The sequence below is a fragment of the Tursiops truncatus genome, chromosome 8 (assembly GCF_011762595.2).
Source record: "Tursiops truncatus isolate mTurTru1 chromosome 8, mTurTru1.mat.Y, whole genome shotgun sequence".
In the NCBI taxonomy this organism is placed as follows: Eukaryota; Metazoa; Chordata; class Mammalia; order Artiodactyla; family Delphinidae; genus Tursiops; species Tursiops truncatus.
This window is the reverse complement of record NC_047041.1, coordinates 13,619,074-13,635,877: the sequence shown is the minus strand read 5'-3', so window position 1 is coordinate 13,635,877 and position 16,804 is coordinate 13,619,074. Positions and strand designations below refer to the sequence as shown.

Genomic DNA, 16,804 nt, shown 5'->3' with positions numbered 1-16,804 from the left:
GGGAGCCGCCGAGCAGGTTCTTGGTGTCCCTGATGGGGGCCTCCCTCCCATTTAGGCTCTTCTCCCCGCCTCCTCCTCCACCCCGCCGGACCCCTGCCACAGAGAAAATCAGGCTTCCCAGAATGATTGCACCACTGCAGCTGCCGCCGGCCTGGCACTGCCCCCAAGCCTGGCAGTCCTGGCAGCTTTGAGGGAAGAACACTGAGCCAGGGCCCACAGACCCAGAGGTACCTGTACTGGCGAGTGGAGATGGTGTTCTAAGGACTGCCCCTTCCACCCCAGCTCCTGCAAGTCCGTCTCTGACTAGAGGAAGGAGGGAGGGGCTGAATTCATAGGCCCAAGGTTGTCACACTTGTCCAAGCCCAGATCTTGAGAATTCTGCTTCTGCCCTCTTCACTCATTGAGCCCAGCCTGGACTCACTTTCCTCTTGCCTGAATGAAGAAAAGAGGGGGAAGAAAGAGTTAACAGGTGCAAGGTCTCCAGCTTGACCCCCAGCACCTGTTGCTGTTCCTGAGGGTTGAAAGGACCCCCTGGAGCAGGGCTCCGCCCCCCTCCACCAAGCCCCCTAAGCTCACCTATGGCTTATGGCTCAGCAGCTGGGGGTAGGGGATCGGAGGAGGAATCAGAACTGACTCCAGGCCGCCCTGCCTGAGTGGGATCTGCCACACAGTGAGGTGAGGGGGACCCTGCAGCTCCTCTCATCCCCAAACCCTGGGTCTTCTGGCCTCTTGAACTAAGGCCCTGGCAAGTGAGACGGACTTGCCTCAGAGACCCCAAGCACCCTGGCCCTGGGAAAGGGCTCCACATCCGCGGGGACTCCTTCAACAGGGAGGCTCAGAAGGGGGCCTGGATTGGGGGTAGAGTCCTGTCACCAGGCAGGCAGCCTTGCTGCTGGTTGGGGGAGGAGCAGGGTGAGGCAGCAAATGCCAGAGATGGGCAGGTGACTTGAGAGGATGCTCCGGGATGGCGTTTTGATGACGCGGAGATGACTCTCAAACCACATCAGCCTCTTCTTTCACAACCTTGCTGACCCCCTCCTCACCTCCATTAGTTTCCAGCCAGAGGCTATGCCAGGTGGGCCAGGCCAGAGGCCTGGCGCCTGGGGGAGGGGGAGGGGGTGGGGGGGAAACAAGAGGAGAATGGTGCTTCCCCATCCCCCAGAGTGAAGGTATAGACTGGCCCAGGGCCCAGAATGGAATGGATGCGTTTGTTTTTCTGCAGGGGCAGGAGTGGGAATGGCTGGAGGATGCTGTTTGCCCTGGCAAGCTCAGAGCGGGCATGCTGCTCTGCTTCCCTGCCCCCACCCCCTTCCCTTCACTTAACACCATTAACTAATCATTCTCCTCTCTCTGGCCTGAAAACAAAGGCAGCTAACCACCAAGGACGGTCAGTTCTTAATTCTTCTTCCGTCCTGAGCCAAGTGAACGTAGGTGGGGGTGGAGAAGCTGCCTCCGCAGTGAAGGGGAAATGAGGTTAGAGCCCAGGGTGACATCCGTGTCCTGCACGTCCCCACCAAGGAAGCACAAAGACTGTCCTTTAAGTAAGCCAGTAGCTTGGGGCGATCTGGGCTGCCAGAGGTCAGGGGGCAGACAACTCCAGGACAGCTTCACCAGGGGGGCACACTAGGATTCCAAACCAGAAAGAGGTCAGGACTTTGGAGAGGACTCGGAGGGGACCGGAGACAGAAGAAAGGGGAGTGACGGCAGCACAGGGTGAAGGAGCAGAAGGTGGAGGGGATCAACCCTCCAACTCCTCCAAGATGCCAGAAGACAGAGCTTCAGCAATCGCGGGAAAGAGAGAAGGCAGCAAGAAGAACTTCCAGTGACAGAAGACGGAGGTCCAGCAGGAGGGAGATCAGGGAGGCCGCGGCAGGCCTTCCGTCGGCAGATACTCTTGCGCCTGGACTGGGGTGGAGGCGGCCTCGCCCAGAAGCAGGCCAGGATCAGAAGGGCCCCAGGCCACAGTCCTAATGCCCTGCCTCATTTCTCTCCGAAGGAAAGGGTAGGAAGGCTGCCTTCCTCCACCCCCATGGTTGACCCAGGCCACTCAGACACGAGGGGATTCGCGGTGCAGAATGCCTTCGGTGTGTCTCATGGGCATAGGTCTGACCACAGGTAGAGAAACTGAGGCTGGGTGGGGTGGTGGCCTGGGTCTGGGTCCCTCAGCTCCCGTCTCCAGGGTGAGCGAGGGCTTTCATTTCATTGTGCCCCCCCACCCCGGTGGAGTTGGAGGTCAAAAGACAAGGCTGGGCCTGCCCCTGGGGGCTCGCTGGGGTGAGATTAAACCCAGGAGCCCTCTCTCTCTCTCTCATAGTGGGTACAGTGGTCTCCCACTCACCCCTCTGGTGGAGGGGCCTTAACCGGGAGGATATGAGGAGGGCGGGTTGGGCGGAGGAAGGAAGCTTAGAAAGGCAAGCTTACAGCTGCAGTGAGAAGGAGCTGCGGGTGGAGGGGCAGGTCAGCAATGTCGGCCATGACCAAGGCTGGGCGTCCTCCCCGGCCTGGCTGCAAAGCAGGGTTCGGTCTGAGTCTTTAGAGGGGAGGAAGGAGAATTTTTCCAGAGTCGGGAACAGAGCTGGGAGAAGACTGTGCTGAGGGAGTGAAAAACTGGGTAGGAGGAGGGTTGGGGGGCAGCTGCTGCTGAGGACATCAGCGGGCCAGGAAACCGGATACTGCGGGGCTGGGTGGGAGATGCTGGGGAAGAGGTTGAATGGGGGGAAGCAGCCCCTATCCTGGCCGGACGCAGTCTCACCCATGTCCTTCGCACCTGACCCGGGGGCAGGAAGAAGGAGCTGCGGCCTGGATTGAGGTGTGCCCCAGAAACACCATGGAAGAGGAGGAGGGGGACTTGGGGGGGGATGGGAGGGGCTATTTTTAAACTTGGAAAAACCGTGAGTGCGTTCATCTCCACCCTGAGTGCTGGAGGAGGCAAAGGACCCATTGTACAGGGGTGCAGAGAAGGGGAGGGGGAAGGGAGGTGGTGGCACAATGGCGGGGATTATGCTGGAGCAGGCCGGGGAGAGGAGGGCGGGGGAGGGGCGTCTCCGTCACAGCTGGCCTACTGAACTCTGGGGTCGAGCCAGGCTGGGGCTTGGACAGGGGTTTTCCCACTCTCACAAAGCCCCCCTCTTGGGGAGGTGGGGTCTGTCTCTGGCATCCGGTGTCGCCTCCTGGGGAGGGGTCTGCGGGTGGGATTCCCACAGCCTGGCTTTCCCAGGGTCTGACTGCGGGGTCTGTTCCCAGGCTCCCAGCATTCCAGCGACTCCCCTGGGAGCTGCTGGCCTCCCCTCTCAGGCCCTTCTCTGCCAGGGAGTGCGGGAGAGAAAGAGAAAGAGGATGTGGGTGCATGGGACTAGGGACCCATAGTCCCATGTGGGTGCATGGGACTAGGGACCCATGGGACTAGGGACCCATAAACTGAGAGAGGATAGCAGTGGGTGGGGTATACTGAGGGGGATCACATCCTTCCCATCCTAGCCCCCGCCCTGTTGAGCCATCCTTCAGACCGAGATTGTCCCTCTAGTCCTCTCAGACCCCAGGGGCCTCTCCACGTGGGCAGCCCTCCAGCACCCAGGGCCTCCGCCCAGGGGATCCCAGGAGCCCCTGCTCCCCAGGTCTTGACCGGCGGAGGCCGCGGGGAGGCGGGGCATCCGGCCGCTCTCGCACCAATCCAAACATTACCATAAATGCTCAGGCCGTGGCGGGCCGGGGAGGGGCTCGGGCAGGGGACCCTGGGGCTCTCCGGAAGCCTCGAATCCGGTCTCCAGGCCTTTCTCAGCGAGGGCTGGTAGTGGTGATTCAGCCTCCGCTTTGGGAAGTGAGGGGGGCAGGGGCAGAGTTGCGAGTAGGGGTGGGCTGGGGTGTTGGGGAGAGAGCCAGGCTGCGTGAGGAGTCCCTGCGGACGGCCTCCCGGGGGTGCAGTGACCTCTGATCGAGGAGAGAGTAGGACTGCGCAGCCAGGATTTCGGCATCAGAGCAGGGGTGCGGGCTTCTGGGTCGCCCTCTAGCCCCGCTGGATCCACTCCTGTCAGCTGTAAGAATGGAGCCTCTCGCTCCCAGTGCTGGGTCTCTGCTCTCTGGCCTCGGAGGACTTAAACATCTTCCCACTTCCTCCTGCCATCCTAAATTTGGAGAATGGAGCAAGTTGGGGGCAGGGGGAGGGCACAGGGCAGGATGCTGGGAGCCTACACCTCTCCCCCTCAGGGAAGTTCACATCCGCTCCCCAAAATACCACCACCCAGGAGGAGCAATGTCCCCAGAGAGCTGTTTAAATTTGACTTTGAGTTGTCCCTGAGGAAAGCCTAGGTAGTCTACCAGAGAGGAGCCTACAGGAAGCCTAGGGATCCCGGGTTCTGCTGTGTCTCCTCCCTGAAGGCCACTTCTGCATTGCGTTTTCCCTTCCACACAGAGCTTTGAACAACCCAGGAGGAGCCCTGGAGGAGGGGAGCCTTGTTCCACTGCACCCCTGCAGGGGCCTGCGATCCCCTCTGTAGTTGCCACAGCTGATCTTGGAAGTGGGGAGAGAGAGGGGTGGCAAGTCGATGACCTGAACCCTGCCTCCCTGACCCATACCCCAGGGCCCAGGGCTTCAAGGGGACTTGAAAAGTGGAAGGATTCGGAGTCAGAGAAAAGCCCCAGGGGCTGTGCTCTCCCTGGCACCTTCCCTTTGTGTCCCAATCACACTGGAAAGTGCTGGTTCAACTTTGGTCTCCAACACCCGGCTGTAAACTCCATGAAGGAGGCTTTGAGACAACACTGCCATTTAATTAGCTAATCTTGGGCAAGTGGCCAAACCAGTGACTGTTCAGAGGGGACATGGCAGTGCTCGGAATGAGAGAAGAAGCTGCTCATAGCTAATATTTGCACAGTGCTTTACAACTCAGCCCGTCACTTAAGGGTCATTTTCATCACTAATGTTTATCTTGATCTTTGCAACAAAAAATGACGAAACAGAAGTGAAAAGAGTTACATGACCTAAAGTCAGGCAGCCTGTGAGTCACGGAGCTACGTTTTCTTCACTGTGGTAAAATACACATAACATAAAACTTACCCTTTTAACCATTTTAAGTGTACAATTCAGCGGCGTTAAGTACACTCGCAATGTTAATGCAACCATCACCACTGTCTAGTTCCAGAACTTTTTGATCACTCCGAGGAGCTAAAATTTGAACCAAGGTTGATGTAACTCCAAAACCCGGGCCCCACACCTGTCATGATTTACAGCCGAATTTAGTAAGCATCTCATGGAAATGAAAGCAGCGGATTGGAATATCACCGAATTATGTGTATAAACAGGAAATGCAACAGGGGTTCAGAAGAGGCAGCATCCACGTGGACTCGGCCTGCACTTGCCAGGAAAGGCTTTCTGGAGGTGTGGCGGCTTCAGTGAAAAGTCAAGTTTAGATAGAGGAGGAGTGAGGATAGATCATTCCAGGCAGGGCAAGTGGCACAAGCAATGAGAGGGGGTGGGGAAGAGAGAAAGGGGCATGCACAGTGAAAACTGCTTCTTCTGTATAAGAAGAGCTTCAGCATGGGCAACTGGCTAGAAGATCAGGCTGATGGGGGAGGCTGGGAGACCTTGCTTGCCATTTGCATAGCAAGCCCACTGCTTTCACTTTTATTATACGTTTACTTGGAGTGTCTTAAGGAGAGCTTCAGCCACTGCTACCACCTGTTGGTACCACCCTTATGCAAACAGCTGGTACTAAATAAACCGTTACATGGCTAAATAGAAATTCAACAGGGTAGAGGGTGCATCTATGTGAGAGCTTGGGCAGATGAGGTGAAGTTAGGTCATGGGGGAGGAACTTGGATCTTGAGATAGAGTAGGCAATGGGGAGCCACTGCAGGTTCTTGAGCAATGGCAAAATGATGTGATGAAATTGAAATTTAGATTTATAATGGTTTCTTTATTTCTTCTCTGCCTGAGAGCGCCCCCTGGCGCCCCTAGTTTCAATTGTTCTCTCATCTTATGGAGTAGGTGGGAGGATGGGGGTACTGAAAAGCTGGACTGATGAGTTGCAGAAACCAAACTCTTAGGCCTCATTTCAATTCGTCCTGAGCGATGACAGCACTGCAGTACAAATAGAGGTGACATGTGGACAGATAGGGTTTGCTTTGAAGGAAAAGGGCATTGTGGTGGCTCCCTTCTCTGTCTTGTAACTGAACTAGGATATCGTGTTTAGGGTACTAAGTTGGGGGCGGGGGATGGGATGATAACTAAGACGAGGTCCATGTGCTTGAGAGTTCTGTACTCTAGTGAGGGGGACAGACAAGTAAACAATTAGAATACAACGTGCCAAGTACTAGCGTGCAAAGATGCACGTGAAACAGTTACTTAACTCAGCTTGAGGTGACCAGGGAAGGCTTCCTGGAAGAGTTGACACCTAGCTTCAAATTAAGGGATAATGGTAGGTACCTGGGTAAATGGAGTGTGACCGCATGCTCTGTGCAGGAGACGACTAGCGGTTGGTTAGTATCCTGCAAGGGAGGAATGAATTTAGTGAGGGATGAGGCCAGATTACAGAGGATTTGTAAACCCTGGTAAATGATCTAGCACAGCAGGGTGTGTATAAATGGTTTTGAGTAGGGGAACACCTGCCAATCAGTTTAGATCCATCTGAGTTCAGCCCCAGAGGGACAGAACCAAAGGTCCCACTTTCTAAGGTCCCATTTCCCCTCCCAGCTTCATCCTCTCCCTTGGGTGACTGAGGTTGGAAACTTCCAGCCGCTTCTGGGGAGGCTGCTGCTACACCTGGGTTATGGCCTTATTTCAACAAGCCAATCCATCCCTCTGATCATAGCAGCTCCACACTAGGGTGAAAGATAAGCATGGGAGGGACCTTGTCCCTTATGTCACCCACCATGACTGAGAGCCTCTTGGTAGCCTTTTCTCCTTACCACATCCAACTTGAGGTGGGACACAACACTTTTGAGTCCCCTATAAACAATCTTTGAATAAACTCCACTCAGTGGAGTATATGCAGCTGTTAAAAGGATTAGAACACTCCCTATACGCTCATATGGAGTGATCACTAGAATGTAATTTTACTTATTTATTTATTTGGGGGTCATTGACACTTTTTATTGAGGTATAGTTGATGAAGACTAGAGTTTTAAATTAAAGCTTGATATAGAATGCTACATGTGGAATGCTACCTTTTGTGTAAGAATATTTTATATTATCTACATCTATATTTATACTTTCAAATAGAAACAATGAAAGGACCAAACCCACCAATATTTGTGTGGCCAGGTCAGATACAAATGAAGGTTGAAATATTTGAATTATTTGAAGGCTAACCAACTCTGTTAAATATGCTCTGTCCTCTTACCTTGACAAATAGCCTTTCTAATGACAAAATTAAAAAATATGTGAAGCTGTAGTTTTTGTATGACAAAGTCAGCAAAATATCCAAGATAATTTAATTAAACTATCATTGCACGTGCCTGGGTGTTCTCACGTTGGCCCAGCAATGCTTGGATGGATAATAAAGTCATATGCAACTCATAGTTATTATATAATATTCCATTAAATAAATTCTTCTTGCCTTCATTTTGCCAAAATCCCAAATGCATATTCTGTTGCCAGTAATGCCAAATTAACTTACTTTTCTTGAGTTGTTGTTCTTAGATGTTTACAAAATTAATTTCAATAAAGAGAAACTTTGCTCCAAGCTGAAATTATTACTAATATTTTTAAAGCAATACTTAGATCAGAATTGAATCATAAATTTTATATGTCATATTCAAATATTATAAAGGAGTCACAGATTATAAATATTAATATTTTAATAATAATTTTAATATTTATATATATTTATAATTTATTTATTATAATAAATATAATATTTATTATATTATTAAATTTTAATAAATTTTAATAATAAAAATATTAAAATATTTTTTATCTTATAAAGCTTTATCATTATAATTTTCAACATATTTTAAACCAATATCTAGCTCCATTTGCTGTTTAAGTTTTACTTTTTTCAAATTATTCAGTGCTAACCTATTATTTTAAAAAACCCCCAAAGAGTAGTATTTTGCTACATTTCTTCAAATCTCTCTGCAATTGAAACTGTAATTTGAACTTGACCAGAAGTTAGTCTCTCTAGAAATTAGTCTGGGGATTACTTGCACGTGATTCCTTTCCTTTAGGCCCATGCAAACATTTTTATTTCCTTGTTTTAGTTTCTGTGTATATGTATTTAACTCTATTTTGAAATAATTTCAAACACTCAGAAAAGTTGCAAACATAGTATAGAGTCTTTGTATATACCCTTTGCCTAGTGTCAAAGGTGATTAACATTTTGCCACAGATTTTGCTTTTTTTGGCTGTGTCCTGCAGCTTGCGGGATCTTAGTTCCCTGACCAGGGATTGAACCCGCGCCCTTGGCAGTGGAAGCGAGGAGTCCTAACCAATGGACCGCCAGGGAATTCCCCAGATTTTGCTTTTTTATCCTCTCTAAATTACAATTTTTAATAAAATTTTAACTAAAAATTTTTATTGATATGTGTGCACTTATGTATAATTTGAGTTTATGAATCATGAAAGCAGGTTGCGTACGTCATGCTCCTAGGTCCCTTAATACTTCAGTATTTCCTGAGAAGAAGGATATTGTCCCATACAACCATGAAACAGTTACAAAATTTAGAAGATTTAAACTGATACAAAACATTTCTAGTCTATAATCCATATTCCATTTTGACAAGAGTCCCAATAACGTCCACTGCGGCATTTGTCTTTCCCCTCTGGTACAGAATTCTCTATTGCCTTTAGTCCTCAGGTCTCATTACTCTTCTTTAATCTGCAACAGTTCCTCAGACTTTGCTTCATATTTGTCAATTTGGAGTTGTCTGGTGTAATCTTGTGCTTAAATTAGGGTTATGCACCCCAGGCTGGAATACTACATAGGTAATATATACGTTAGCATCCCTTAATGGTTCTGGCCTGAACCAGTTTTTACCATGATGGTTTTATTTTATTTTATTTTTAAAATTTAATTTAAATTTTATTTTTATTTTTGGCTGCGTTGGGTCTTCGTTGCTGTGTGTGGGCTTTCTCTAGTTGCGGCGAGCGGAAGCTACTCTTCGTTGCGGTGCGCGGGCTTCTCATTGCGGTGGCTTCTCTTGTTGCGGAGCACGGGCTCTAGGCGCACGGGCTTCAGTAGTTGTGGCTCGTGGGCTCTAGAGCGCAGGCTCAGTAGTTGTGGTGCATGGGCTTAGTTGCTCCGCGGCATGTGGGATCTTCCCGGACCAGGGCTTGAACCCTTGTCCCCTCCATTGGCAGGCGGATTCTTAACCACTGAGCACCAGGGAACCGCCTATGTTTTCTTATTTCCCCGTCTCTCTTACACAGAAGGTACCATACGATATATAATATTTTACACTTTGCTTTTTTTCACTTAAAAGTGTAAACTGGGGCTTCCCTGGTGGCGCAGAGTCCACACCCATGTTCATAGCAGCACTATCCACAATAGCCAAGAGTTAGAAGCAAGCCAAGTGTCCACTGACAGATAAATGAATAAACAAAATGTGGTCTATTCATACAATGGAATATCATTCACCCGTAAAAGTGGTTGAAATTCCGACACATGCCACAACGTGGATGAAACATGAAAACATCATGCTAAGTGAGAAAAGCCAGTCACAAAAAGATGAATACTATACAATTCCACTTATATGAGGTATCTAAAATAGTCAGATTCATAGAAACAGAAAGTAGAACGGTGGTTTCTGGGGGTCGGGGGGAAGGGGAAAAGAGGAGTTTTTATTTAATGGGCATAGAGCTTCAGTTTTGCGAGGCAAAAAGGTTCTGGACATCTGTTTCACGATAATGTGAATATACTTACCACTACTGCACTGTTTGCTTAAAAAGGGTGGAAAAGTTAAATTTTACTTTATGCTTTTTTTTACCACAATTAACAAAACCAAAAAACCTACATATGCATTTACCTTTTGACCCAGATATCCACTTCTAGGAATTTACTGTTAAGACACTTTCAACAAAATGAAAATTTATTGTAACATTATTTATAATTGCAAAATATTGAAAATTATCTAAAAGTCTGAACAGGAGATTGGTTGACAAAACTCTGGTAGGTAAATCCAGTGGAGTACAATGCAGCTGTTAAAAAAAAAGGAATAAGGAAGAACTATTTAATACAGGGTAATTTCCAGTTTACACTTTTTTTGTTGTTGTTATAAATTTATTTATTTTATTTATTTATTTTTGGCTGCACTGGGTCTTCGTTGCTGTGCGAGGGCTTTCTCTAGTTGTGGCGAACGGGGGCTACTCTTTGTTGCAGTGCGCGGACTTCTCTTTGCAGTGGTCTCTTTAAGACCCTGCTTTCAATTCTCTTGGATATATACCCAGAAGTGGGATTGTTAACTCATATGGTAGTTCTATTTTTAGTTTTCTGAGGACCCTCCATACTGTTTTATATAGCAGCTGTCCCACTCCACAATCCCACCAACAGTGCACAAGGGCTTATCCTCGCTATGTCCTTGAGGACACCTGCTATTTTCTGTTTCCTTGATAGCAGCCATCCCATTGGGCACAAGGTGGCATCCTTTACCAGCACCTCTGTCAGAACCAGAAGTGCCCAGCATCCCCTCATATGCCTGCTGGCCAAATGCACATCGTCCTTGAAGAAATGTCCTTTCAGATCTTCCGCCCATCCCCAATCAAGCTATTTGATTTCCTGTTGTAGAGTGGTAGGAGCTCTTTCCACATTCCAGACACAAACCTTCATTAGATACACGATCTGCAAATACTTTCCCCAGCTCTGTAGGTTGTCCTCCCTACTCTGTTGATTGTGTTCCCTGATGCACAAAAGCCTCCAAGTTTGGTGTAGTCCCATTTGTCTATTTTTTCTTTTGGTGCTTATCGTTTTGGTGTAATATCCAAGAAATCATTGCCAAGTCCAATGTCATGAAGCTTTCCCTCTATGTTTTCTTCTGGGAATTTTAAAGTTTGGGGGTCTTATGTTTAGGTCTTTATTCCATTAAAAAAATGTTTATTGGAGTATAGTTGATTTACAATGTTGTGTTAGTTTCAGGGGTACAACAAAGTGAATCAGTTGTACATATAGATGTATCCACTCTTTTTTAGGTTCTTTTCCATATAGGCCATTACAGAGTATTGAGTAGAGTTCCCTTGTTTATATAGTGTAAGCTAAGTGTCTAAATTCATGCTTTTGCATGTAGCTATCCCAACACCGTTTGTTGAAGACACTGTCCTTTCCCCATTGAGTGGTCTTGGCACCTTTGTTGAAGATCATTTGACTGTATATGTGAGAGTTTATTTCTGGCTCTCTATTCCATTCATTGGTCTATATGAATGTTTTTTGTTGTTGTTTGTTCTTGTGCCACAAGGCCTGCAGGATCTTAGTTCCGGGGCCAGGGATTGAACCCGCGCCCCTGCAGTGGAAGCATGGAGTCTTAACCACTGGACCACCAGGGAAGTCCATGAATGTCTGTCTTTATGCCAGTACCACACTGTATTGATTACGGCAGGTTTGTAATAATGTTTGTGTAGATATTGCCAAACTCCTCTCCACTGGCGTGGGAACATTTTACTTTCCTACCAGCAACGTATGAGAGTGCCTGTTTCTCCAGTGCCTTGCCAACAGAGTGTACTGTCAAGCTTCATTTCCTTATAGTTTATTAGAATGCAGCCTCTTTAGCTTTAGGTAGTATTTTGAAATTTAAAAGAAAGTATTTCATCCTTTTGAAAATAAAACAACTACTGGACATGCAAAAGTCACGGATCTTACATGTTTCACAAAAATTAACAGTCTCATAGACCTAAATGTTCAATGCAAGACTCTAAAATTTCTAGATAACAGGAGAAAATCTAAGTGATCTTGGGTTTGGCGGTGAATTTTTGGCATACTCTGTGAAAGAAAAAAATTGTTAAATTGGGCTTCATTAAAATTAAAAACTTAAGTTCTGTGAAAGACATTGTTGAGACTGAAAAGACAAGCCACAGACTGGGAGAAAATATTTGCAAAACACATATCTGATAAATAACTGGTAATCCCCAAATATATTTATAAAGAGCTCTTAAAACTCAAAAATAAGAAAACAAAAAACCCAATTTAAAAAATGGGCTAGGGGCTTCCCTGATGGCGCAGTGGTTGAGAGTCCGCCTGCCGATGCAGGGGACACGGGTTCGTGTCCCGGTCCGGGAAGATCCCACATGCCGTGGAGCGGCTGGGCCCGTGAGCCATGGCCGCTGAGCATGCGCGTCTGGAGCCTGTACTCCGCAACCGGAGAGGCCACAACAGTGAGAGGCCCGCGTACCGAAAAAAGAAAAAAAAAAAAAGGGCTAAAGACCTCAACAGACATCTCACCAAAGAAGATGTAGAGATGGCAAATATCCAAAGATGTCAGCGTCATTTGTCATTGGGGAATTGCAAATTAAAACAAGGAGAGGGATTTCCCTGGTGGCATGGTGGTTAAGACTCCGGACTCCGAGTGCAGGGGGCCTGGGTTTGATCCCAAGTCAGGGAACTAGATCCCACATGCATGCCGCAACTAATAGTTTGCATTGCCACAACTAAGAGTTTGCATGTCACAACTAAGGAGCCCACATGCCGCAACTAAGGAGCCTGCGAGCTGCAACTAAGGAGCACGCCTGCCACAAGTAAGGAGCCTACCTGCTGCAACTAAGATCTGGCACAACCAAATAAATAAATAAATATTTAAAAAAACCCAACAACAACAAGGAGATGCTATGGCACACCTATTAGAATAGCTAAAGTCCAAAAACACTGACAACACCAAGTGCTAGAGAGGATGTAGAGCAACAGGAACTCTCATTCATTACTAGTGGGAATGCAAAATGGTACAGCCACTTTGGAAAATAGTTTGGAAATTTCTTATGAAGTAAAACATACCCCTATCATACGATCCAGTAATCATACTCCTTGGTATTTACCCAAATGAGTTGAAAACTTAGGTCTACATAAAAACCTGCACACAGATGTTTATAGCAGATATATTCATAATTGTCAAAACATGGAGGCAACTGCGTCATGTCCTTTAATAGGGGAATGGATAACTGGAAGGTAATCCATACAATGGAATATTATTCAGGGATTAGAAAAAAGTGAGCTATCTAGCCATAAAAAGAAATGAAATTGAGTTATTTGTAGTGAGGTGGATGGACTTAGAGTCTGTCATACAGAGTGAAGTAAGTCAGAAAGAGAAAAACAAATACTGTATGCTAACACATATATTGGAATCTAAGGAAAAAAAATGGTCATGAAGAACCTAGGGGAAAGATGGGAATAAAGACGCAGACCTACTAGAGAATGGACTTGAGGATATGGGGAGGCAGAAGGGTAAGCTGGTACAAAGTAAGAGAGTGGCATGGACATATATACACTACCAAATGTAAAATAGATAGCTAGTGGGAAGCAGCCGCATAGCACCGGGAGATCAGCTGGGTGCTTTGTGACACCTAGAGGGGTGGGATGGGGGAGGTGGGAGGGAGGGACACGCAAGAGGGAGGAGATATGGGGATATATGTATATTTATAACTGATTCACTTTGTTATAAAGCAGAAACTAACACACCATTGTAAAGCAATTATACTCCAATAAAGATGTTAAATGGGAAAAAAAAAAGAGCATATGCAAAAAAAAAAAAAAAAGTGAGCTATCAAGTCACAAAAAGACATGGAGGAACCCTAAATACATATTGCTAAGTGAAAGAACCTAATTTGAAAAGGCTATGTACTGCATGATTCCAATGATATGACATTCTGGAAAAGGCAAACCGATGGAGACAGTAAAAAGATCAGTGATGGTCAGGAGTTGGGGCTGGGGGTGAAGGGGAAAAGGGATGAACAGGTGGAGCACAGGGGATTTTTAGGGCAATGAAATATTCTGTATGATATTGTAATGGTAGATACACGGCGTTATACATCGGTCAAAACCCATAGGATGTACGACATCAAAAGTGCACCCTAATGTAAACTATGGACTTCAGTTAGTAATAATAGTGTATCAATATTGGCTCATCAATTATAAAAAAACAAAGAAACTAAGATAGTCAAGCTTAGATTTAGATTTGTTAAACTTTTGCCAATATTATTAATAGTAAGCAACAGTCCATCTCAAATACATGTGGGTAGCAAGAATAATTTCATTTTCTACTTGTGACCATGATTTACTCTTTATTTGAGCATCTTCTGTTGTTTTGCTTAACTCTTCAAGTTCTTTTAGCATCATGTGTTAATTATATCTACTTGTTTTAACAGCCTGTAACCAGAATGCTCGTCATGCTTCCAAGAACGGTTGGAAGGTCAGATGTGATAGGTGTCTTCCTAAGATGTTTCAACTTTGGGTAGATCCAGAAAATATTGTATATAATCTTTTTAACATTCCAAAGAAAGCCATCACGATCACAGTCAAGGTAAGGTCTAGTAACAAGTTCAACTATGTGCCACACAGGGTATATGGCGCAAAAAACGCTTCTGGATTTTTCGTTAAAAAAATGACCTTGTTCACCTTTATTTTTACTAAACCACGTCAGTCCCATTATTATGAACTTGCTCTCAACGTCCTTTTAAATCAATGCCTAAAATTGTAAGTTGCTTTTTTCCAGTCCTTCCCTTAAGTCAGAACAGGGCTAAAACCAATTAAATACGCACCTGTATTTCATCCAGACTCACATATAGGCAAATTTTAAAAAATATGAATTAATATTACAAATGTTCCTCAGCCACTATGGCAAATACCGCATTAATTTCTGAGTATTTCTGGAACCACAAACTGGAACAGGAAGAAAAGAAAGAGGATTTGACTCGTTAATTAATGTATTTCTTTTCTTCCCTAAGTGCTTCAATGGCTCAAATCCTCCCTGGTACAAACCACAGGTCTTTGTGGCATTTTGGACAGTCACCTCATGTTTCCAGGACACAGATTATGAGATGTGAAGTGATTCTCTGGACCTGAACAGCGTTATTACCAGAGCTGATGTTTAGGGTTATGGGTTCTCCTGTACCGGTGCCAAGCCTCAGATCCTGATTGAAAGAGGAAACTGTTTTTTGGTATGTTTGTGATTTGTGAGGCTAGGGGGGTACTGGGAGGGAACAGGGTGGAGGGGGCAGGATAAAAGCAAACCTTTCCGGTTTTTGCTTTTTGTTTTTGGCTGAGTTGCGTCTTCGTTGCTGCGCGCGCGGGCTTTCTCTAGTTGCGGCGAGCCGGGGGGTGGCGGGTGGGGGCGGCTACTCTTCATTGCAGTGCGCGGGCTTCTCATTGCGGTGGCTTCTCTTGTTGCGGAGCACGGGCTCTAGGTGCGCGGGCTTCAGTAGTTGTGGCTCGCAGGCTCCAGGGCTCAGGCTCCGTAGTTGTGGCGCACGGGCTTAGTTGCTCCGCATCGTGTGGGATCTTCCTGGACCAGGGCTCGAGCCCGTGTTCCCTGCATTGGCAGGCGGATTCTTAACCACTGCGCCACCAGGGAAGCCCAAAAGCAAACCTTTTAGGAATGTACCTTTTTATATGGTGTTGATTTGGGGACCCTGTAAATGATTTGCCTGATTAAAAAGCCAAATTAAATCAAAAAGGAAAAAAATCCAACTCTAAGACCATGGCAGTAATATGGATTTTACTGAATGCTTGATGGGGAGATGAAGGGGAGGGTTATAGTACACACAATACCACAAAACAAAACTCCTGAATTAGACATTCTTTCTGGTTTTATCCCATCTCTTAATCCTCAAGGCTGAACAACCTCTAAAAACCCCTTCTGTTGTCCCAGCTAGCATCTCTCACCTAGCAACACAAAAGCCTTGCACTTAGCGCAGCAGCAGAAACCAGCTGTTTTTCCAGGAGGCCCCTGGGTCAGATGTCTGAGAGTTTTAGGTCGTACCACTATTATCTTCCATGACACAATTCTGCAGGGGTAGCGCCTCCAGGCATTAAGTTTTCTCCAGATCTGGCTTATTTTCTTCTCAACTACTGCAACTCACACTAGTAAGCAATTTGAACTTCCTCCCTAAAGTCAGGTGCTGTTAGTTCTTTCGACCAACACTCTCCAGTCTTCCAGCCTCCAAATAGAGGATGACCCCTGCTATGGCAACAGTCAGTTTGAACCAGCTGTTATCTGAAACACAGTCCTAGAAAGAAACATTATTGAGTCAGTAGAGATACTGCTTGAGTCCAGACCCAACCCAACCACAATGATCACCTCAAGGGGAGTGTTAACAACCTCTCAGCACTGGGAAGCGCCTTGGCTTCTCTAAGGCGGGGGTCATCCGAGCACTTCTTTTGCCTTGTGGTAGCATGGTACTTTCTTATATTTCTAGCTTAAGAATGGATAGCATTTTGCAGTAATTCATTTGTCACAAGAATTTTGGCCACAGGTCACCTCTGCCTGCCCACAACTAGAACGCCCGCAGAGTCAAAGGTTGTGGCTTGTTTATGCTAAACTAAGCTGGTTTTGGCTTAGTGTGTCTCAGATCACTCAAAGGGGAGGCTAATTAGTCCCAGACTAATGGAAATATTGTCTTAGAGGATCCTGCCAACTTCAAGGTCTTTCTCGGCCTGGATAGCTGGCTGGTTAATTACACACAGTGCAGGCACGGCAAATTTGCTGAGTTTGATTTTGGACACATTGAGTTTGAAGCACCAGTGGGATATCCAGCAGCTGTCCAGGAAGCATGTGGAACCTGAACTTTACAAGAGAGATTCAGGCTGAAGACACAGATTTGGGAATCATCGTGTAGAGAGGAGAGGGGGCCATGATGGAGACAGAAAGAATACAGGAGAGGGTAAGGTCCAGAGGCCAA

The 16,804-nt window shown here is 46.5% G+C and overlaps 1 long non-coding RNA gene across 1 annotated transcript; it reads left to right on the top strand.

The window, feature by feature from the left end:
• The first annotated feature begins 269 nt into the window (after positions 1-269).
• Positions 270-15,198, top strand: LOC141279307 (uncharacterized). The gene is made up of 3 exons (XR_012333297.1): positions 270-675; positions 14,273-14,427; positions 14,852-15,198. It is a non-coding gene; the product is annotated as an uncharacterized lncRNA (long non-coding RNA).
• The last annotated feature ends 1,606 nt before the right edge of the window (positions 15,199-16,804 follow it).